The sequence below is a fragment of the Erinaceus europaeus genome, chromosome 4 (assembly GCF_950295315.1).
Source record: "Erinaceus europaeus chromosome 4, mEriEur2.1, whole genome shotgun sequence".
NCBI classification, from domain to species: Eukaryota; Metazoa; Chordata; class Mammalia; order Eulipotyphla; family Erinaceidae; genus Erinaceus; species Erinaceus europaeus.
In genome coordinates this window covers 96,919,952-96,945,088 of record NC_080165.1, presented here as the reverse complement: position 1 = coordinate 96,945,088, position 25,137 = coordinate 96,919,952, and the positions used below count along the sequence as shown (strand labels likewise).

General features: G+C 41.5%; 1 pseudogene; it reads right to left on the bottom strand.

The window, feature by feature from the left end:
- The window catches only part of LOC103121626 (thyroid transcription factor 1-associated protein 26-like), a 43,912-nt pseudogene that overhangs the window by 692 nt on the left and 18,083 nt on the right, over nt 1–25,137 (bottom strand).

Genomic DNA, 25,137 nt, shown 5'->3' with positions numbered 1-25,137 from the left:
ATAATGGGCATTTAGGCTGCTTCCACACTTTGTCTATTATGAATAATGCAACTATTAACATAGGGATGCATATGTCTCTCCTAAGTATTTTGATTGTCCACTGGATAAACTTAGTATTTCAAGATCACCTTGTGTCAGCGTTCATGCGGGGTGACACCAGCAGGAAGGCAACCGGCTGGTTCTCTCTCACTTGCTCAAGGGTCGAAATGAAGTAAAGACACCGGGGAGAAATGATATGCTCTCAAATCTAAAATCTTGTTTATTAGCGGGTAGGCAAGAGTTTAAATAGAAAACCAAACAAAGAACATTATTCAAATATGTCAGAAATTACAGGTTTCTTAAAAGTCAGCTTGCCCCTATGGTAGGGGGCTGGTATGACAAGAATTGATGCAGATACATAAAAGTCAAGATAATTCATCTCCTGATGAAGGAATTTAATTACCCAGAGGCTTTTGAGAGGAGAATAGGGGTTGAACCAGTTAAGGCAAGAAAGAGAGAAGATAAGAAAGGTTTGATGCAGATTAAAGACATCAAAGGGCACTGCTAGGAGTGTGTGATAAGGTGTGTTCTCTTCTGTGATCAGAAGGTGAGGTGAACTTTGAGTAAATGAATCTTAAAGTAGGCGGCCATGTGGCCTGCAGTTAATGGAAAGGGGTATTGAGGTTTCTGTGGGCTTGAGAGTCAAGAAGGGAAGAACTTAGTCTGAGAGACGGTTTCTCCCCTTTTCTCACCTTGGTTGAGAGAGACTAACAAGAGGGTATCTTCTCAGCCCTCCATCCAAGGATGGGGGGAGTTCTCCCTAAGCTCTATCAAGCTTACACATAGCCCCACAACAATGTACCTCCATTTTTATTTAAGGACTATCCAAACAGTCTCCATAGGGATTGTACCAGTTTGCATTCCCACCAGCATTGAAACAGAATTCCCTTTTCTCTACAACATCTCCAATGCCTATCACTTCCTGGTTTGTTGATGGAGGTCATTCTTTCAGGTGTGAGATGTTATCTCAGTGTAGTTTTAATTTGCATTTCTCTGATAAGTAAAGTAGGGCATTTCTTCATATGTCTGTGGGCCATGTGTATCTCTTCTTTAGAAAACTGTCAGTTTAATTTTTAGCTTACTTTTTATTGATTTATTGTGTTTCTTTTATAGTTCTGTATCAATTCTATAGAGATATTTAATATCAGTTGTTTGTCTGATGTGCAAATACCTTCTCCCATTTACTGGGCTGCCTGGTTATTCTTGTTTAGTTTTCTTTTGACATGTAGAAACTTTTTAGTTTAAAATGTCATTTATTTACTATTATTTTTATTCCCCATTCCAAGGGAGATGGAAATTCACCCAAATACATCCTTGATGTGAAGGTCCTCCGTAAAAGTTTCACCAACATTTTCTTCTATAAATGTTCAAGTTTCTAGTCTAATGTCTAGATCTTTAATCCCTTTCAATTTGACCTTCGTGTATGGTGTTATGTGGTGCTCTATGTCGGGCTAGCTTCGTGGGTGGGAGAGAGAAACGACCAGGGACTCATGGCTGAGTGGTATGCAGTTCAGTCTTTATTCATGTGGAACACAGCACAATCTAAGCTATCTCTAATCACAATCTTGTCCTTATCTCTCCTGCGGCGGAAGAGTCAGGTCCGAAGAGGATGTATGTTGGATAGGTGTGTGGGGAGAAGGAAAAAACACGAACCAGTGAGGATTAAACCAATGTCCTGGAGGCAGGGGGTGCTTAGTTAACAGTGGTTATGTAAATAGAACACAGTGCCAAGCAGGGGGTACCAAACCAATGAAATAGAAGGAATATTAGAAGCAGAATTTAGAAGCATACCAACAATTCCCCCTTTCTTTTTAACTAATCAGGAGTGTGGGGTGAACAGAAACCTATATCATACAGGCATTTTCAAAAGAACTAGCACATGACATGGAGGAACAAGTAAGAGAGCAGCAAGAACCAGTGTGATGCCAAGGGGAGGCCTAAGGGGGGCGTTTCTTGTCTCAAAGGGCAAGGCCTATCAGGCTAAACAACGTTTCCTGCCTCTGTGGGCATCTCTTGCCTCTGGGGGCACTTCATGCTTTAAAGGGCGTTTCCTGCCTGTGTGGGCAGGACCTAGCAAGAAGGGAGGGGTGTGTCCTATAGAGTCCCAAGGCAGCTAGCTGCAGTCAGTCTTTGAGAAACCCAGCAGCATAAAAGGAAACTGCTGTAAAGTTGTGTAAAGTGTCCAAGAGGTGTACCAGTAAGTCCAATAGAAGTGTCAGTCCAAAGCAGATGACCACAGATTAAATGCCAGGGGATGAAATGCTGCACGTCTGTATAGATGGGGAATTCTGCTTTTTTGTCGAGAGTGAGTTTTGGAGTCTGTGAATCAGTTTCTTCAGGTCATGCGAGGTCACATCATTGGTTATGGGAGGTGCATTGTAGTCATGCCATCTTGTGGGCGATGTCAGAGAACAGGGGTCCAAATGGATTTCCTGGGGTTCCATTTGAGCATATGTTTTTTCAGGTGAAGACTTGGCAGCTGTAATTCACTTACTTGTGAAACAAAACTTGTAGGAGTTTAGAAGTTTACTATAATTGATAACTCTATTATAATTTGAAGTCTTTTCTAATATGATTTTAAGGTTGTTTAAACAGTTTAAACTCAATAAAATGTGGAAAGGTAAACAGAAGAACCATGGTTAAAAGCCTCAGGCATGAGAATTGCCGGGATAGCCTGAGGGTACTTCTTCCCGAGCTAGTGCTCTCTGGGTTGGAGAGAACTCAACTGGAGCTGATCTAGGCTGCTGTGTGGGAGAGGAATCAGGAACTCGTGCTGCATCAACTTCCACAGGAGATACACTCTGGAACTCTCGGAGCCGGAAAGCAATTTCCAAGTGTCTTTAATCAGAAGAGCAGCTGTTTTTATACTCTCCAAGTAGGGTGGAAACAGGATGTGATATAGAGAGGGTGGAGAGAAAAGTGATTGGTGAAAATCAGGGTGTGACAAAGAAGGGATCAGGGTGTGACAAGGAGGGGGTGGAGCAGGCGAGAATCCTATCATAGAACCGCCAATGCCCTGGAGTGCTTTATGTAAAAGTGATTTGTGTAAATAGACCAAAGCTTTGGATCAGTAAATCCCTATATAGGCATATGGTTAAGCAGAAGCCTGGGGGAGGTGGCATACTACCCAACAAGAATCACTAGGATAACCATTGTGCAATCTGCCCCACCCATACTCATACAGTTTTTGTGATTAAAAGTTTCTAAGATGTAAAAAATCAAAAGAGAAAAAAAAACAATTTTTTGGACTGTTTTTGGATGTCTCTAGAAATCATGGCTGCATCTAGCTTTTTTTTTTAAAGTCAATGTCATACAAAAATCAGTCATTTAAATCACTCTTATGAAATGCAACTGAAAGCAGACAGCAAACTTAAGATATTCAGAGAGAACAACAAGCGGGTAATTGAGAGAAAAGCCGTAGGCAGCTTTTGATTCTTTAACCTTGAACCAGATTATCCAGATCTCACCATGTAGCATCATGAGTCCTTGGAGAGCGTCCTAGTCCAAAAAGCTCCTTTCAATTCCATTTAGGGTGCTTCTGACGATTTCTGCTGGATTGCTGCAGGCACTGATCTTTAAAAACGTCTTCCCCTCGAAGAAAGAATCGTATCAGTAGGGTAGAACTAACCACATATCTCCATTCTTGGGGACTGCCAGCGTAATGGAGAATGCTCTTCAAGTTAGAGTAGTCTTTCTTCACGGGAAACATGCTAGAGGAAGTCCAGAAAGTCCCAGGGGAAATCTCTGTGCATCTCCCAAGCTCTACGATCACGGTCATAAAGAACCAGTTTCACGGTCATAAGGAACCAAAGTTTCCTGGTCAGGGAACCAAAGTGTGGCCCAAAGTGATGCCGTGGAGGTGGCAGTGGGACCTGCATTCTCATGGACTCTGTGGTCCACGGCTGCCCGCAGATCAGGCGCGGCTCCAGCAGCAGATGCCAAAAGCTGGGTGGGAAGAGACGCTGAGAACGAGAGAGCAGCAGGACCATGTGCCACACCTGCCTTGCCATCTGCAGTCCATAGTGAATAGGTAGCCAAACGGCTTTACTTATCTGGTGGATGGGCGTGTTAGGTCCAACGTTGGTGCTGGTCCCTGTTTAGGTGCCATTATGCCGGGCTGAGCCTCACAGGCAGGAGACAGAGATGACCAGGGACTCATGGCTGAGTGGTATGCAGTTCAGTCTTTATTCATGTGGAACGCAGGACAATCTAAGCTATCTCTAATCACAATCTTGTCCTTATCTCTCCTGCTGCGGAAGAGTCAGGTCCGAAGAGCTTCACGGGCAGGAGACAGAGATGACCAGGGACTCATGGCTGAGTGGTATGCAGTTCAGTCTTTATTCATGTGGAACGCAGCACAATCTAAGCTATCTCTAATCACAATCTTGTCCTTATCTCTCCTGCTGCGGAATAGTCAGGTCCAAAGAGGATGTACGTAGGATGGGGGTGTAGGGAGAAGGAAAAAGCACGAACCAGTGAGGATTAAACCAATGCCCTGGAGGCAGGGTGGTGCTTAGTTAACAGTTGTTATGTAAATAGAATACAGTGTCAAGCAGGGGGGATTAAACCAATGAAACAGAAGGGATCTTAGAAGCAAAATTTAGAAGCATACCAACAGGTCTAGTTTCACTTTTCTACATGTGGCTGTCCATTTTCCCCAGCATTATCTGTTGAAGAGAGCTTCTTTGCCCATTGGATGGTTTTGGCCCCTTTGTCATATGTGGTTGTACATGTGTAGGCTCACTTCTGGGTTTTAATTATACTTCATTAATCCAAGTGTCCATTTTTATTCCAGTACCATGTTGGTTTGATTCCTATATCTTTGTAATATAAATTGAAATTGGGAAGTATGATGCCTATATGTTTTTTCATTTTTTTCTCAGAAGAGCTTTAGCAATTAATTGCCTTTTGTAGATCCACACAAATTTTTTGACAAGTTGTATAATTTGCCTTGCTTTTGGGGGGCTACTTGCCTCGACGGGCAATTGCATGGGGGCGGGGAACAGCCTAGAGTCCCACAGGCAGCTGGCTGCAACTTACTTACTATGAAACAAAACTTGTTATTAGCATATCTACTGCACGATCCAACATTTCTAATAGAGAAGGAATTTGAGACTTTTACATATCAACAACATCTTTTAACCTTTTGTTACACCCATTCAAGATGGAGACACACCCTAGGTGTGGGCCGGAGAGGAAACCTCAGGCATGAGAACAATTAGCATAGCCATTGTGCGATCTACCATTTCTAATAGAGAAGGTAGTGTTTTACATATCAACAAGTCTATTTAACCTTTTGTTTAGACTAACTTAGTTAAAATATATTGATTGTTAACTAATTTTTACCTTAGACTTTAAATGTAAGTTAATTTTATCTTTATGAGAATTACATTGAAAACCTTTTTCATTTAACTTTGACTAGTAAGAATTTAGCCTTAAAGCTACTGTTTACCAAACTTTAAACATACACATAAACATGGTCATTAATACACAAGGAGAGAAACCTTTGTTACGAAGACATGTCATTTGAAACACGAATTTAAATCTGTACTGTCTTAGTGGTTGGGGGGGGTCACCATTCGGAGGTGGCTTCCCGCGCAGCTCCATTCTCGAGCAGCTCCACTTCTAGGAATTGCAGGTTGTGATCTCTGCACAAATCTCTGCGTACTCCAGCTTGTCTGCCTTCAGACCGGACCGGCAGCTGGAGATCTCGTGTGCCCAGTTTCGGCAGGGAGCCCAGGGGTCCGGGAGGTCCGGGATCATTCCAGAATTCATAGCAAGAGGGCAGGCGGGCCAGTATTGTAGAAGGCATGGGCCTAGGTGCCCAGGGGTGGTGACCATGATAGGCCGCAGCGGCCCTGCCCCATGGCCCTGTCATGTCTGCTGCCCTGCTCGCAGTGGCCAAGCAGCGTGGAGGGATCACGCGTCCAGTGCCCTGCTCCACGTGGTGGAGAGCCGGATCCTGTGGGCTGGCCTGCGTGCTGGCATCGGGCTCCTGCGTGGTGGCATCAGGCTCCTGCGTGGTGGCATCGGGCTCCTGTGTGTTGGCATCGGGCTCCAGCGTGGTGGCATCGGGCTCCTGCGTGCTGGCGTCAGCCTCCTGCGGGCTGTGGGGCTGTGGGGCTGCGGGTGCGGTGCGCTGGGATGTCTGGGCGCAGCCGGCTGGCTGGCTGTTTAACCAGGTGGAAACAGCAGCTCCGCACCTTGCCTCCTGCTCGCTGGCTCTTCCCGCTGGCTGTTTTGATTTCGCCTGAGCGAGTGGAAACCACAGAGTGGTCCAGAGATAAATGTTCCAGAAACAGCAAAACAGTCTCGTGAAGAAAGAGCAGAGGCCTTTGGAGATCTCTTCACAAGCAGAAGAGAAGGCCATAGTGCATAGGTAGCCAAATTGTCTTTACTTATCTGAGAGATGCGCAGGTCAGGTCCACGTGGGCGCCATTTGTTGTTAAAATTCTCGGCGGCTCTGGCTGGCCGGGCTAGCTTCACGGCGGGTAACAGAGACGCGGAGACAACGGCTGGGCAGGGCAGCTGTATTTCTTTATTCAGGAACAACGATTCATAAACTAAGACAAACTAATCACCAAACAGAACTCTGCTGTCTCTTTGCGGTGGCGCAAGCACTCTCTCTTACTCTGGAACTCAGGAACTTTCCAACTCTGGAACTCTGGAACTCTCGTACTGGGGAACCCCCTGAAACTCTTCCACTGTGGAACTCTCTCTTACGTTGTAACTCTGAAACTCTCGAACTCTGGAACTCAGGAACTCTCGGACTCAGGACTCAGGAACCCTCTCTGGGGGTTCCTTGGGGCGGGGCCAAGCAGGCCCGCGAAATTAACTGGACTCATCCAATTCTCTTGGCGGGGGAGGGTTAGAACAAACCAATGTAAAGCATACGACAGCTGGTCCCTGTTTAGGTGCCGTTATGCCGGGCTGAGCTTCACAGGCAGGAGACAGAGATGACCAGGGACTCATGGCTGAGTGGTATGCAGTTCAGTCTTTATTCATGTGGAACGCAGGACAATCTAAGCTATCTCTAATCACAATCTTGTCCTTATCTCTCCTGCTGCGGAAGAGTCAGGTCCGAAGAGCTTCACAGGCAGGAGACAGAGATGACCAGGGACTCATGGCTGAGTGGTATGCAGTTCAGTCTTTATTCATGTGGAACGCAGCACAATCTAAGCTATCTCTAATCACAATCTTGTCCTTATCTCTCCTGCTGCGGAATAGTCAGGTCCAAAGAGGATGTACGTAGGATGGGGGTGTAGGGAGAAGGAAAAAGCACGAACCAGTGAGGATTAAACCAATGCCCTGGAGGCAGGGTGGTGCTTAGTTAACAGTTGTTATGTAAATAGAATACAGTGTCAAGCAGGGGGGATTAAACCAATGAAACAGAAGGGATCTTAGAAGCAAAATTTAGAAGCATACTAACAGGTCTAGTTTCACTTTTCTACATGTGGCTGTCCATTTTCCCCAGCATTATCTGTTGAAGAGAGCTTCTTTGCCCATTGGATGGTTTTGGCCCCTTTGTCATATGTGGTTGTACATGTGTAGGCTCACTTCTGGGTTTTAATTATACTTCATTAATCCAAGTGTCCATTTTTATTCCAGTACCATGTTGGTTTGATTCCTATATCTTTGTAATATAAATTGAAATTGGGAAGTGTGATGCCTATATGTTTTTTCATTTTTTTCTCAGAAGAGCTTTAGCAATTGATTGCCTTTTGTAGATGCACATGAATTTTTGGACAAGTTGTATAATTTGCTTGAAAAATGTCATTGGAATTTTGATAGGAATTGCATTGAGATTGTAGAATGGATATTTTTACAATGTTTATTTTTCCAGTCTGGGAACAAGTAATGCTCTCCCACTTCTCTTTAATGAAGTCTTATGGTTTTCATTATAAAGGCCCTTCACATTCTTTGTAAGAGTCACCCCAATGTATAACATTTTGGGGGGTTCTATTGTAAGTGGGATTGAGTCTTTTATTTACCTTTCCTAATATTCCTTGTTCACATACAGAAATGCCACTGATTTATGTGTTTTGGGTTTTTTGAAATTTTTTATTAATGTTTTGATATTGATTTACAAAATTACATGTCAACAGGGGTATAATTCCACACTGTTTACACCAGAAAAATTCAGAATTCCAAGTCCCTCCAATGCAAACCATCACGGTTCTCCCAAGGGTGCAGATATGGATTAACTGTCATCTCTACAACTATCTGTCTACATTTATACATATTTGCCCCTTTTCCTTCCAGGTCCAATTCTCAATTCCCCTCCAAGCCACACGTGACCCTATTACTACATCCAAATATTTTTCTTTTTTGTCCTTACTCTCTGGGACATGATAGTGCTAGAATTCAGAGCCCTCTTATCCTCTTTCTTCCATCACTTCTCCTCCACTGGAAGCATGGATCAAAGTTGTTTTTGGGGTGCAGAGGTAGGAGTTCTAGCTTCTGTAATTGCTTCTCTACTGAAATTGGGTGTTGGCAGGTGCATCCATATCCCAAACCTGTTTCTGTCTTTCCCTAGTGAGGTAGGGCTCTGGAGAGGTGAGGGTGTAGGATATATTGGTGAGGTCATCTGCCCAGAGAAGTCAAGGTGGAATCATGGTTGAATCTACGACTTGGTGTCTGGAAGGTGGCAGGACATAAAGTGAGATATAATGGTTAAGAACAGGAACCAAAAAGTAGGGATAGGACAAATGAGACTGGGGCTCTTAGGATGGAAGAAAGCTTGGATATCCATTTTAGGCATGTTTCTTGGGGCCCACAACTATGGTAGTTTTGCTTGAGTTTGATAGCTAGCATGAAGTTGGATAAAAATATCTTCTGAAAAAATGGTGTCAGAGTAGAGAAAAGGACTAGAGAGTTGGATTAGGACAGAAAGTAGCTCTCAGTCTTGAAAAACTTCTGTGGATAAAATTAACTATTTACTTCCATCCACCTGATCCAGGGGCCATATGTATATTTATATTTAGAACCATAGCCTAAGTTACTCATAAATCCCTATTGATCTGAGCTTGAAGCTCGCAGTCATAGCTGAGAACACTGCACTCATTTCAGGATGAGTTTTTCTCAACTGGCAGGGTGAGATACCTCAGCTTGCCTTGGAGACTGGGGCTATCCCTACCATGGCTGCTTTATAGTGAGGGCAAGGTCCTGAGAGGGCCCCAAAATGGACTTTTTGTTCCTGATATAAGTGACCAGTGGTGGTACAGAGAGGGATCCATTAGAGGTCTAGGCCCATTATATTTGTATGGGAATCAAAGAATTCCCTAAGGCTCCAGATGGTGAGGTGGTATGATATTGACCAAATGGACCATTATTAAGTGAGCCAGTCTCTTGCCCTTATCCTACTCTTGTAGTCCTCTCTTTGTCTGATGACCTTAGACTCTCATTTGTTGAACCCAACCAGAATCAGTGTTTTCTGCTCTGTCTTTGGACCTTTCTGTTATATTGTTCTAAGTCTAATATATTAGAGAATTTATGGTGCTTTCTTAGACACTATAACTAAAAATCTAGGTTTGTTAGGTCTAAGTCTGCTCATCAAGGACTATTTAATACTATGAGTTATATAATTTCCCATAACTTATGGCTATATGTATACCTGTACCTAGTACCCTATATCCTTTCCCATACCTAGTATCTGTAACTTTGTTAGATGTGCCATCTAAAGTGGATGCAGTCCCATGTGTTAAGAAAGATCTCACCAAGTTTGAAGAGTTGTGAAATTGACATCTCAAGTTCCAAATCTGGTTGTAATCCACTGTAAGTATTCAGTAGCAGCATAATTTCTTCTTCTAGCATTTGCCCTTACCAGTGTTGGGTCTTTCTTTGGTTTCAAAACCGCTATCATCTTCGCATGATGCCAAACTTTGGGCATAGACTCAGATTCCAAGATGTGGGACAGGAATGAAGCGAGCCACTTCTTTGCGGCGGGGCCCAGGTTAAGAATGAGTTCTGGGGTGATGTTATCATAGCCAGCAGCTGTTCCCGGTTTAAGCACTAGTAGCAATTTGGTTAAGGTCACCATAGGTGGTATGGTGGTAAGGAACGAGAATAACTATCAAGAAGTGTGGGCATAGTCCTATAGGTTCCAGGACTAGGAGAAATGAGGACCCCAAAGAGGATGCAAGGGGTTTCTTATAGTGTTAGAAAGAGCTTAGAGTAGGAATAATCAATTGTTATTAAAACCAGGTTAATTGGGGGGTTGTTTTATGCTAATCCAATGGTTAGCATCTATAGTAATACACTAAGCCTTACTTTGCTTTGTGGCCTTTAGTGGTATAAGAACATATTCATATTTTAGATACTGACAGGGCCAAATGGTCTTGATCTGTCTGGTCTAAAGTTGTAATTGACTTAGATGTTTAGAAAACTATATACACACATATTTTTTGAACTCCTTGAACAATTAAATCCCAGTTTTAGAGTTTGATCATATTATAAATCTGAGGTATTGGTTACTGATTACTTAGGCTAAAACAAATGTTTGTACTTAGAGCTATTGGCTAGGCAGTTAAAGAACTTGAAATATTACATCTATTTCCTCTCTGACATGTCACCAAAAGTGTGTGCCCACCCCCCACCCCATACACATACATACACACACCTCTCAACCACTATAGTTTTCCTCAGTTTAAAATCTCTGTTCTTTGTTTTGTGGTTACCATAAGTGTTACAACTAGCATTGTGTATTTAAAAAGTCTTTTTAAAGTTGATCTTGATTAACAAACATTTGTTAGCACTGCTTTGTCCTTTAATTCCCTCCATTATTTGCTTATTCTTTCCTAGTTTTAATATGCTCTTAGTTCTAGTCTACTGCTACTCATTCCACTTGGAACTTGGCTTCCTCCTTTCTTGTGGGACTTGGTTCAGTAGTTCTTCTAAGGTGGGGTTGTTTGTGGCAAATTCCTTTATTTTTTTAATATTTGAGAAAAATATTTATTTCTCCCTCATATTTGAAGGATACTTTTGCAGGATACAAGGTTTATGGCTGGAATTCCCTCTCTTTTAGAACTTCTAATATGTCATTTCACTCTCTCCTTGCCTCTAGGGTTTATGAAGAGAAATCTGATGAAAGTCTTATAGCTCTACCTTTGTATGCAACTTCTTTTCTTTCCCTAGCAGCCTGCAAAGTTTTTCCTTGTCATTGAGTTTTGATAGTTTTATAGTAATGTGCCTTGGCATTGGTCTTTTTGTATTTATAAGTCTGGGTAATCATTCTGCCTCTTGAATGAGAACATTCTGAGGGTTTCCTAAGTGAGGGAAGTTCTCAGCTAAAATTGCTCTGAAAATGGACTTTATCAGGGATATAGGTCTATTGTTTTCTTTTCTGATAAAGCCCCTTGCTGATTAGGGGGAAAAAGTGATGTTCACCTCATAGAATGTGTTTTTCAATGTTTTCCCTTCAACTTTCTGGGATAGCTGGAGGAGAATAGTTGCTCATTATTAAAGCTGTCTGGGCCTGGGCTTTTATTCTTGGGTAGATTTTTGATTACTGATTCAATTTATAAATTAGTAATTGGCTTGTTTAATCTGTCCACATCCTCTGGGGTTAGGGTTGGCAGGTGGTATGATTCTAGAAATGCATCTATCTCTTGTAGGTCAGTAAGTACCTTTTGTAAAAATATATTGGGGTGCATGCATATTGGGAGCATATATATTAATGATGGCTATGTCTTCCTGTTGGGTTGATCATCTGACCAATAAGCAGTATCCATATCTTTCACTTTCCTTGCCCAAAAGTCTAATTTATGTGATATTGGAATGGCTATCCCTGCCATTTTATTTGCATTATTGATAGAGAATATCTTATTCTAGGCTGTCACCCAGAGTTTCTGTTTGTCTTTCTTTAGGATGCATGTTTCCCAGAGACACAAAATAGATGGGTCTTGTTTTTAATCCATTCAGTCACTCTGAGTCTTTTGACTAGTGAATTTAAGCCCTTCATATCTAAGGTGGTTATTGATAAATGTGATTTGCTTATAGCCATTCTGTTTTTTGTTTCAAGGTTAAGGTTTTTATTTTATTTTATTTTATTTTATTATTTTTGACTCTTTTCCTACTTCTGTTTGTTATCCGTGGATGGTTTACTATAAAAGTCTTGCCTACTGTATATGTTTACTATTTATTTTTATGCTATATTTTATTTTGTGGTTATCATGAATATTGTGTATAACTTAACAGTATCTACAGGAGTCTTTTTCAAGTTGGCTCACCAGTATTGGACTGTGGTGCTCTATTTTGCTTTCCCTTTCCTGTGTCTGATGCCCTGTTGTTGTTGTGTTCCTGGTTCTCTTCTAGTACTGATCATCACATTAAAAGTTTGGATTCCTTTGCTTCTTTTCATGTTGGACTTCCCTCAGAAATTCTTGCAAATCAGGGTTGGTAGTGGCAAATTCCTTCAGTTTCTGAATGGTTGAAAAGATCTTTATTTCTCTCTCATATTTGAATGATAATTTAGCAGGATACAAGATTTGTGGCTGGCATTCTAAAGTGTTCATTAGGCCCTGCAGTTCTGTTCATAGTCTTGTTTGTTTGTTTCTGTACTTTGTAATTCTTTGGTAGAATAATTGCTGAGTTATTGAATCTTAACTTTAGTTTTTGAATTGATTTAATAAGTTTTCTGAACTTAATCTCTGTCATGTTTTTCTAGATCTGAGTCTGTCTGGTCATTTGGGCTCCTATCATTGCTGTCTCTATATATTTTTTGTTTCCTAACTTAGTGTGAATTTTGTTGTTGTGCCAATAGGAGGTGCTGTGCTAAGGTATTCTGTTTCTCTGTATTCCCTGTTGGGGGAGGGGAGATTTCATCCTGAATTACTGGATGGGTTCTCTGACCTTGATATCAATATAGGGTCTTCCTGCTGCTGTTTCAGCCTCTGTGGGGCAGTAATAATGGAAATTCCAGAAGTTACAGTTGTAAGTTGTTAGTTTTTAGGTGATTTTATTTTTTTACCAGTATTTTGTTGCTAAAACTAGGACCCAGAAATGGTGTACCTCAGCTGCCAAACTCCCAGTCTGGTGCCAGCAGTCACTGAGTAAAGTCTTTTATTCCTGGGAATCACTCTCTCACCCCCCTTGTTTTGTCCACGAGCCAGATGTGTCTGTACTCATCTGTGGCTTAGTGAGTTTTTGAAGAAATCCTGGTTGTATTTTGAGTTGTCAGGTGATTTTCATTGCTTTTACTAGTTGATTGGGAGAGCAAAAACACAGCTGCTGCTACACCATAGCTAAACCTCTGGAACTCTCCCAAGCATGCCATTTTAATTACTGTTGATTTTTCCATATATTTGTTATCCCTTTGGGTCTCTTTGATTAATGCTCTGCTAATATCTTCTCCTCGTTTTTGGATAGGGTTTTCTTTTAGTTCTGGAGTTTGGGAGCCCTTATATATTTTGATTATTAACATTTCTGTCTAATGTAAGGCATGTTATGATATTCTTCCATTCCATAAGTATTCTCTCTGTTTTGGTAGTGGCCACATCACTGTGTACTTCACTGTGCTTTTCAATTTGATGTAGTCCTAGTGGCTTATTACTGTTTTTGTTTTCCTTGTGATTAGACTTGAGTCATTGAAGATACTTTTAAAACTTAAACCAAAACAAGTACTTCCAAAAGACTGGCAGACTTTAATGATGGCCTTTTTGGTTAATACCAGGCCACACAATCATTTGGGGCTCTAGTCAGGGAATCCTTGGATTCCCACATAGATATGCTGGACATAGACCTCGATTAGATCCCTCTCTCCACCATCACTAATGAATTCCAATAGGAACATCATCATAAACCCTTTTGTGGACATCTCCAGGACCTTGCCCTCACTTTAAAGTAACAATAGTAGGGACTGCCCCACTCTCCAAAGGGAGGCTGGATCATCTTACTCTGCTACTAGAGAAAAACTGGCCCTGAAATGAGTGCAGCCTAGAATATTCCCAGTTGTGACCAAACACTGCTAATTCTGATCGACAGGGACTCAGGTTAGAAAGGCTCCTGTGTTAAATATGAATAGACATTGGTCCAAGATCATACTGATGGGGTTTACAGTTAATGGTATTTATATGTATTCCTCATATTTGGGAGCTACTCTCTGCCCTAATTCAGCTTTCTAGTCCTATTCTCAACTTTGACCATCTTCCCAGACATTATTTTTAGTCCATTTGCATGTTAGCTATCAGGCTTAAGAAAAATTAGTGAAGTCTTTGGCCCCTTGGAACATACCTAAAATGGACTTCCTTGCTTCTTTCTACCCAAAGACCCCCTAATTTCACCTGCTCTGTTCCTACATTTTTTCTACCTTTCTTTTATATTAAGCAATTTTTCCTGCTTTATATCTTACTGCTTTTAGCCATCAACTTGCAGATGCTACTGTGATTTCATCCTGACTTCCCTGGGTAAAAAACCTCACCAATATGTCCTGAAGTCTCACCTTTCCAAAGCCTTACCCAACTAGGGAAAGATAACAACAGACTGGGGGTATGGATTTACCTGCCAATTTCCGTGTCCCCTAGAGAAGCAATTACAGAAGCCAGAACTCCCATCTTCTGCATCCCCAAAAGAATTTTGTCCATACATCCAGAGGGATAAAGAATAGGGATGTTTCCAATAGAAGAGATGGGACTGAACTCTGTTGGGGAGAATTGTGTGAAATTACACCCTATTATTTTATAGTCTTGTAAATTATTATTTAATCAGTAATATAAATTAAAAAGAGTTCTGCCAATGTTTTCCTCTAAGTATTTGATGTTTTTTTTGTCTTAAGTGCTTTATCCATTTGGAATTTCCTTTAGTGTGTGATGAAATGCAGTGGTCCAGTTTCATTCTTTTGTAATGCTCCAATGCATTTTTCCCAACACCATTTGTGGAAGAGACTTTCCTTTTTTCATTTAATATTTTGAATTTCCTTGTCAAAAATTAGATCTCCATAGATGCGGGGGCTTTATATTAAATTTTAATGTATATAATGACTACCCACACATAAGATTTTGTGTATATATATATATTTTTTTTCTTAGTGTAGTGTTACTCTCATATACTTGGTAATTCTCTCTTTTTACTGTTTACTTACATTAGCTTCCTGTGTTGAGTTTTTTCCAAGTCTTTCTCAGTAATCCTGTGTAGTCATTTATATAATATGTACATCAAAGGTTTATTTTCATTGTTTAACTTACAGAAATTGGATTAGAATATACAATCTTTCACCAATCTTGTTTTTCTAAATAAGTGATGCCTTTTGGGAATCCTTCCAAACAGCTCTAATTCATTTTCTGTAATGGACTACATAACATTGCATGGTGTGAATTCTGCATAGTTTACTACCCACTTCTCTGCTGACAAGACAGCCACTTGATTTACAGTTCTTTGCCACTTAGAAAAACACTGAAAACAATACTTCAGCGTCCATGTGTTTATGTTTCTTATGTGCTTATGCTTTTTTCTTAGTGGTGAAATTGAGTTGAAATGATTGGATTGAAGGAACTGCATATTACTGATGAGATGTTGGGCAAATTGTTTTTCACAGACACTCTACACTTCATCTTTCCAGTAGCAGTATGTGAAAGTACACTTCTCAATTTCTGCTTATAGGCAACACTATTAGTTTTATTTCAGGAATTTTATAAAGATTCTGATACTGAGTAATCTATTCCCTTCCACCCCTTCTTCTACCATCTCTTCCTCTTTCTTATCCTTATTTTAGCTAATCTTGGGCAGTATGTATCAAAATAATTACCATGTGTATTAAATATTTAAACCTATGTAAAAATGAGTAAATAGGAGCTGGGAAATTGCACACTTGGTAGAGCATGCACATAACCATGCTCAAGGACCCCAGTTCAAACTCCTAGTCCCCACCTGTAAGAAGGAAGTTCTATGTATTATGAAGCAGTATAGCAGATGTCTCTTAATTTTTTAACCTCCCTTCCCTTATCATTTTTTCTGTCTCTACCCAAAAAAAAAAGGGAAAGAAAAAAAAAGACTACCAGGAGAGCTTAATATTAATACTAAAATATCTCTTACAGTCAGAATTTTTTGACTGGTAAACTTTACTGAAGAGTGTTTGAGTAGGGGAATTAGTTCGCTTTCTTTCAAATGTCAGTATTTAGACTTCTTCATTTGTCAATTCCTTTTCCAGACAGTAAGTTCCAATTCCTAACTTCTTTTGGGAATCAAACAAGAGTAGGAACTGTAATACTTTGTCATTATTTTTTTAACATGGTTTTTTAAAAAAATTATTTATAAAAAGGAAACATTGACAAAACCATAGGATCAAAGGGGTATGGCTTTGCACAATTCCCATCACCAGACCTCCATATACCAACCCTTCCCCTGATAGCTTTCCTATTCTTTAACCCTAATGGAGTATGGAACCAATATCATTGTGGGATAAAGAAGGTTGAAGGTCTGGCTTCTGTAATTGCTTCCCTACTGAACATGGGCATTGACAGGTTTATCCATACTCCCAGCCTGTCTCTCTCTTTCCCTAGTGGGGAAGAGCTCTGGGGAAGCGGAGCTCCAAGGCACATTGGTGGGTTTGTCTGTCCAGGGAAGTCTAGTCACATCCTGCTAACATCTGGAACCTGATGGCTGAAAAGAGAGTTAATATACAAAGCCAAAGAAATTATTGGACAATCATGGACCTATCACTGGAATAGTACAGGTGAAGCATTGGGGGGGTCCTCCATTTGTAGATAGCTAGTGGGAATATTTTAGTTATATTTCAAAGGGCCTGTAGATATACTAGTGGTTTTTTTGTTTGTTTGTTTGTTTGTTTTGCCTGAGCCTGAAATCTGATATGCAGGTGAATCCTAATTATTGTCTGGGGAGATGATGTCATGGCTGGGAAAAGGATCAGAAAGCTGGATCAGGGAAGAGAGTACTTCCCTAATATGGGAAAGGGGTATAAATATTGTTGACTGTGAACTACATGGATTTGATGTGATCTGGGGCCCATGATTACTTTAGGAGCCTGTGTGACCTCTACATCCCTCTAGATCTAACTTCTGCTGCCCCAGTATGGACCCATCTTCCTCAGGTGTAGCATAGAGTATGTTGTCCATCCTCCCTCTGGAGGATGGAACATTCTCTACCATTGTTGATCTAGGTTAAGGGCAAGGTCCTATGTAGGCCCACAAAGTCTATTTTGTTGTTCCTGATAGAGCTGACCGGAAAAAATGGAGAGAGGGATTTATTTGAGGTCTAGGCCCATCGAGTATACTTTGTCATTATATCTACCTATCATTCTTTCTACCTATTCTATCTACCTATCATTGATTTAATTTTTCATTATGTCTCCAGTCTTGCATTATTTTACTTTTTTTGTGTCCTGTAGTCGGGGCAGAATGTCTCTAATTCAACTCCATAGGGTGTAAATTCTGTTGGCTTATATGGGGGGAAGCAGTCACTTGATTGTATAAAGTTACTTAGGAATGTGGTGGTTAAGTGCTCTTAATTATTTAATTTATTTCAGCTGAGGTGACACTGTTATTAAAAACTTTTTAGGGATATATCTTGCACCTCCTCAAAATATGTATTTACACACCTTATTCACTAACAAAATCACTATCTTTCTCCCAGTGCTTTTGTACCCTCCCTCTGTAAGCACTCTTTACATAGACTGTTAGGGAAGAAAGCAGAGTAAAAAATAGACTTGCTAAGTATTAGAATATACTTTGGGGGGGGGGGATTCTGCAGTGGAAATCAGCTTTTTCTCCCCATTTAATTTTCTCATCTGAAGAGCCTGAGCTTTAACTCTTTTGAGTCTGTTAGTTTAGTAAATACATACTCACACACTATCCATTTTTCAAAATTATGTTCTCATTTGATATCAGATATGATCTTGGTCTCTTTGTCTTCTGAATTGAAATTATTTCATTGCCATTATGGTAAGGATTTAGAGAGGCAATAAAGGGTAAACAATTTTACATGCATACTTTAAATTTTAATTGCTTTGGAGCTAAGTGGTAGCTCACCTGGTTGAGCACACATGTTATAATGTGCAAGGACCTGGGTTTAAGCCCCTGGTCCTCACCTGCAAGGGGAAACCTTCACAAGTGGTAAAGCAGGCCTGCAGGTGTTTCTCTGTCTCTCTCCCACTCTATCATCTCCTCCTCTCTCTATTTCTGGCTGTCTCTATCCAATAAACAAAGATTTAAAAAGCTTAAATTTTAATTGCTGTGTTCTTAATTTCTGAAAGTCATAGTTTATTCTTCTCAAAATATTTTTAGTTTTATTTCCTTATAGGCCTCTAGCTTTTCATATGATTTCTGCACTCTATTGCTGCAGTCATTTTAAACAAAACTATTTTGAGATCTCATACAGATTGATGGTGCTCAAGTTCTCAAACACTAAAGCTCTTGTTTGATGTGTCTGAGTTTCTGCCATGGTGGATCATTGCTTGAAATAGTCCACAGTTATTTTTCTGTGCACTTATCATCATTGTAGATTGTTTGAGCCTGAGTAGTCCAGTAATACCTGAATTGCAGAAGTTTCCCCAGATAGTGGCTTTGCATTTGTTTCTTTGTTTTAAAATTTTTTTACTAGTAGAGGTGGTAGGTCAGTTCCTTGAATTAAAGATTATTATACCATGGGAAGGGTATATATATATATATGTGTGTGTGTGTGTGTGTGTGTGTGTGTGTATTCAGTTTCTATGTGAGTATGCATGATGGATTTGGGGTTCCTGATACTCATAGGCAAAACAAGTTTTTCCTCTAATGTCACAAGGAGAAATTTTCTTTAAATTTTTGTATTGTGTTAGCATAATTTTTCAGTTTTTTTGAAAGCTTAGACTCTAGGTTATAAAGTTTGCTTGAAAATAAAAATTCCAGCCTCTCCACCTGCATGCTGTTGGGCTCAGGCAAAAATTGGTAAAGTCATATACCCCTTGTAATATACCTAAAATAGACCTATTAGCTTTTTCCAGAATGGAGACCCCAAATGTTATCTGCTATATTTTTGTCTTTAGGTCCTTGATTATTAAACAATTTGTTCTGCTTTATATCTTAATGTTTTTTCAGCCACCAAGTTGCAGTGCTATCATGATGTCAACCTGACTTCCCTGGACAGATGACCTCACCAGTGTGTTCTGGAACCCCACCTCTCCAGAGCCCTGCCCCAGTAGGGAAAGAGAGTGACAGGTTGGGGGTATGGATTGATCTGCCATGATCAGTGGAAAAGCAATTACAGGAGCCAGACCTTCTACCTTCTTTACCCCATAATGATCCTGGGTCCATGCTCCCAGAGGGACAAAGAATAAGAAAGTTTTCAAGGGAGAGGAAGAGATATGAAACTCTGGTGATGGGAATTGTATGGAATTGTACCCTTCTTAATATATGGTTTTGTCAGTATTTCCATTTTGTAAATAAATTTTAAAAAATTCCAACCTCTATCCCATAGAAAGCTTAACATATAGAATAAACCCCTCATCATGGGTAAGGCCCTGGCTTTGATTCCTGACATTACCTGAAAGCAGAAATAGCACAAAAGGGAACTCAGTGGATAGTGGAGCAGTTCTTTGGTGCTCTTCCTTCTCTTTCCTACTCTCCTCACTCCCCCTCTAAGTGCACATAATTAAAAATATATATGACATATTATTCCAGCCTCTAGCTTATGACATCTATTGTCATATGCTTTACATTGGCTTGTTCTAGCCCTCCCCCCGCCAAGAGAATTGGATCAGGCCTGCTAATTTCGCGGGCCCGCTTGGCCCCGCCCCAAAGGGACCCCAGGAGAGGATTCCTGAGTTCGAGAGTGCCAGAGTTGGAGAGTTCCTGACTTCCAGAGTAAGAGAGGGAGTGCTTGTGCCGCCGCAGAGACAGCAGAGTTCTGTTTGGTGATTAGTTTGTCTTAGTTTGTGAATCGTTGTTCCTGAATAAAGAAATACAGCTGCCCTGCCCAGCCGTTGTCTCCGCGTCTCTGTTACCCGCCCGCGAAGCCAACCCGGCAGGCCAGAGCCTTCGGAAATTTTAATAACAAATGGCGCCCACGTGGACCTGACCTGCGCATCTCTCAGATAAGTAAAGACAATTTGGCTACCTATGCACTATGGCCTTCTCTTCTGCTTGTGAAGAGATCTCCAAAGGCCTCTGCTCTTTCTTTACGAGACTGTTTTGCTGTTTCTGGAACATTTATCTCTGGACCACTCTGTGGTTTCCACTCGCTCGGGCAAATTCAGAACAGCCAGCGGGAAGAGCCAGCGGGCGGGAGGCGAGGCGCGGAGCTGCCGTTTCCACATGGTTAAACAGCCAGCCAGCCGGCTGCGCCCAGACAACCCCGCGCACTGCGCCCGCAGCCCCGCAGCAGCCCCGCAGCCAGCAGGAGGCTGACGCCAGCCCGCAGGAGCCCGATGCCACCATGCAAGAGCCCCATGCCAGCATGCTAGAGCCCGATGTCAACATGCTGCAGCCCGATGCCAACATGCTGCAGCCCGATGCCAACATGCAAGAGCCCGAGGCCAGCCCACAGGAGCCGGCTCTCCACCGCGTGGCACAGAGCACTGGACGTGTGATCCCTCCACGCTGCTCGGCCACTGCGAACAGGGCAACAGACAAGGCAGGGCCATGGGGCAGGGCTGCGGCGGCCCATCATGGCCGTCACCCCTGGGCACCTAGGCCCACGCCTTCTACAAAACTGGCCTGCCTGCCCTCTTTCTATGAATTCTGGAATGATCCCGGGCCTCCCGGACCCCCGGGCTCCCTGCCGAAACTGGGCACACGAGATCTCCAGCCGCTGGTCCGGTCTGAAGGCAGACAAGCTGGAGTACGCAGAGATTTGTGCAGAGATCGCAACCTGCAATTCCTAGAAGTGGAGCTGCTCGGGAATGGAGCTGCGCGGGAAGCCACCTCCGGATGGTGAACCCCCCCCCCCCCAACAACTAAGACAGTACAGACTTAAATTCGTGTTTCAAATGACATGTCTTCGTAACAAAGGTTTCTCTCCTTGTGTATTAATGACCATGTTTATGTGTATGTTTAAAGTTTGATAAACAGTAGCTTTAAGGCTAAATTCTTACTAGTCAAAGTTAAATGAAAAAGGTTTTCAATATAATTCTCATAAAGATAAAATTAACTTACATTTAAAGTCTAAGGTAAAAATTAGTTAACAATCAATATATTTTAACTAAGTTGGTCTAAACAAAAGGTTAAATAGACTTGTTGATATGTAAAACACTACCTTCTCTATTAGAAATGGTAGATTGCACAATGGCTATGCTAATTGTTCTCATGCCTGAGGTTTCCTCTCCGGCCCACACCTAGGGTGTGTCTCCATCTTGAATGGGTGTAACAAAAGGTTAAAAGACATTGTTGATATGTAAAAGTCTCAAATTCCTTCTCTATTAGAAACATTGGATCCTGCAGTAGATATGCTAATAACAAGTTTTGTTTCATAGTAAGTAAGTTGCAGCCAGCTGCCTGTGGGACCCTAGGCCGTTCCCCACCCCCATGCAATTGCCCGTGGAGGAAAGTAGCCCCCCAGAGGCAAGAAATGTTTTTTTTTTCTCAGATATGGCCCCCTCAGGCCTTCCCTTGGCAACATGCTGGTTTTTGTTATATATGTTTCTGTTCACCCCACACCCTTGATACTATAGTCATTTAGCTAAAAAGAAAAGGGGGAATTGTCGTATGCTTTACATTGGCTTGTTCTAGCCCTCCCCCCGCCAAGAGAATTGGATTAGGCCTGCTAATTTCGTGGGCCCGCTTGGCCCCGCCCCAAAGGGACCCCAGGAGAGGATTCCTGAGTTCGAGAGTGCCAGAGTTGGAGAGTTCCTGAGTTCCTGAGTCCAAGAGTTCCTGAGTTCCTGAGTTCGAGAGTTTCAGGGTTACAGAGTAAGAGAGAGTTCCAGTGTGCCAGAGTTTCAGAGGGCTCTCAAGTATGAGAGTTCCAGAGTGCCAGAGTAAGAGAGAGTTCCTGAGTTCGACAGTGCCAGAGTTGAAGGGTTCCTGAGTTTCTGAGTTCGAGAGTAAGGGAGAGGGTTCCTGAGTTCCCCTGTGACAGAGTTCCTGGGTTCCTGAGTTCAAGAGTAAGAGAGAGTGCTTGTGCTGCCGCAGAGACAGCAGAGTTCTGTTTGGTGATGAGTTTGTCTTAGTTTGTGAATCGTTGTTCCTGAATAAAGAAATACAGCTGCCCTGCCCAGCCGTTGTCTCCGCGTCTCTGTTACCCGCCCGTGAAGCTAAACCGGCCTGCAAGAGCCTTCCGGAATTTTAACAACAATCTATTCCAGATCTAATTCCTTTATAGGGTGATTATGTGCCACCATGAAATATAGCTCCCCATCTTTAAATTTCCATTTTAAAAAAAAAACACTTGGTTGGAGACTTATTTTCTCCTTTTTTGAGTTTATATGAGTTTGGAGTGGGAGGGGAAAAAAGGGGATGTTTCATATAGAATTGTATTGACATTTCCTATATGTGGCAGGGATAGAAGTGAAATTAGTTGCATTAACTCAATTCTCCAATGGGCCAGAACTGGCAGTTCTGTAAACAATTCTGTGTCTTATTTTTCTCTGCAAAATTATATCTTGTAGATCTGTGTTAGTACACAGCACTCTTTTTAATGACTACACAGTATTTCATTACATGGACATCACAGCAGACATCACAGCTTCTGCCATCCTATTTGGATCATCATGGCTCTTTGTTATTATAAAACAATGCTAGGATGAGGGTAATATTACATTGTCATTTGCCTAGTAGAGTTTCAAGAGATGCTGGGTCAAAGGGCATGAACCTTGCATTTTTTTAGTTTTAGCTGGCATTTCAGAAACACCAAGGTATGACATTTATTTTTCTCTGTAGAAGCAACATGAAATTTCTGAGAAGTATACTTTGGGACCTAGACCTCACTCAAAGGCCTCTAACATGGGAAATAAGAGCAGATGAGGGGTCTACTCTATTTGGTGTAGGATATAATTATATAAAGATCAGATATAAGACCCTCCTAGGTTCACCTGCTTGTAGAGTGGTTCTTTTCTAGATCTTCATCTGGAGGAGCAGAATGCCTAAGGGGTGCAAGAATAAGGGGGAGTGCATTTCAAGCATTTTCTCACCCACAGCTGGTGTCCCAGCACCTACTAGTTCTCATGGAGCAAGCGACATTCTCTGGACATCAGAGGAATGAGGGATGCAGAAGATGGGTGTTGGGGTAATGTTTGATGACTTCCTTCTATTTCCTGCTGAGGAGGGCAGCAGACCACTCAGTTCCCTGTCTTTCTGAAATACATATGAACTTTGCAGTGTATGAGGATGGCTGGCAGGTTTCCTCCACAAAGCTGCTTTCCAAGGAGGGAAGAGTATACTTCTTCTGGGATGTTGGAATAAAGCCCTGGAAATCCATAATTGTCCTTTGAGTTCAAGGTATTGGAAAAACATTTTTAAAACCCTCCATATATGTTTATGCCCTCTGCATGTATAGGGTGCAGGAGAGAGGGGAGGGGAGGGGAGTTCTTCTCAGAGGAGCTGGTCAAGCTTGCTCATTTTACCTGTGTTCACAGAGTGCTCTGGGTAGAGCCCTACCCCAATAGGGAAAGACAGAAGTAGGCTGAGGGTATGGATTCACCTGTCTACTTTAATGTCCAGCCTAGAAGCAGTTACAGAAGCCAGACCTCCCATCTTCAGCACCCCAAAATAATTTTGTTCCATGCTCCCAGAGGGGTAAATGATAGGGGAAGATGATCAGGAGGCTCTGAATTACAATTCCATCAGGGTCTGAAGCATCTTCCACTAGGAATATTGTCTTTATATTATTACTGAAAAGGAACTGAATCTGGAAAACACCAGCAGAAATCAGGCACTGTATCTCTTATGTGAGAGAGAAGAGAGAAAAAAGGAAGGAGAAAAAAATGTGCAAAATTTCTTTACTGGGGAATTAATGCTTTACATTCCACAGTAAATACGATAGTTTGTACATGCATAACATTTCCCAGTTTTCCATATAACAATACAACCCCCACTAGGTCCTCTGTCATCCTTTTTGGATCTGTATCGCCCCCCCCCCCCATCCAGAGTCTTTTACTTTGGTGAAATATGCCACAGGTGTGACCACAGAAAAAAATGGACATAAAAGTCTCTCTCTCTCCCTCCATATATATATATATATATATATAAATCTGTCATTTTCCCCCCACTCTGTCTCTCTTTAGAGAGTGGGGGGATTAATTATAGATTTAAAGTCAAACTGTGACCTTGGGAGAACTGCTGCAGTTTCCAGTGGAGGGGATGGGGACACAGAACTCTAGTGGTGGTGATAGTGTGGAATTAATTATATCTCTATTATCTTATAATCTTGTAAGTCATTATTAAATCACTCATAAAAGTTATATATATATTACAAACCAGACAGCTCTGGGTCAGTAGGCTTTGTACCCTATCTGCTATGGGAGCCTGGCATTATTACTCTTAGTCTGTAGAAATGAAGTGCGCTGGTCTGAAGACCACAGAAAGACTGATTTGATACTTTAGCCCACTTCTTACTAATGGTGGCATCTTGGGGATGATTTCTGCACTACTCTAGCCTATGGCTTCCTCCCTTGTAATTTGGTATAAACAATAACATTTTCCTCATAAGTTGATTAAGTAGGATAACACGTGTCTTAATGATTAACTAAGCTTTAAAGTTAAACAGGATATATAGAGTTTGCACTTGTTAAAGCAACTAGAAGACATTTCATGTGGATGCATTTTACATTTCACTGCTTTAATACCAATAATAGCATCACTAATATAATTGTAGGATGTGAAGTAGAGTTGTCTGGCACGCTAGAGTTGTAATGCATGTTTAAATATGAGGAAACAGAGAATGAATTCTAAATATTACATAGTCTAAGTTTACAAAACTACTGTCGCTACTTGTCATCACCCCCTACCCCAGAGAACTGATGGAAAGGCTCTAGTTTATATACCTCTCTTCACACCCACTGAGTAGAAGGCATAAACGTGATTTTAGATGAGGAGCATGGAGGAAAGGAGAAGAAGTGCTGTGTGGAGAATTTTGCTTATGAAGGGAGCAGTTGCCTATTTTCAGTACTCAACTTCTCTACTCTAGCCAAAGGGAGAAAGCAAAAGGGCATCCCAGAGAATGAAAGCAAATCCTTAC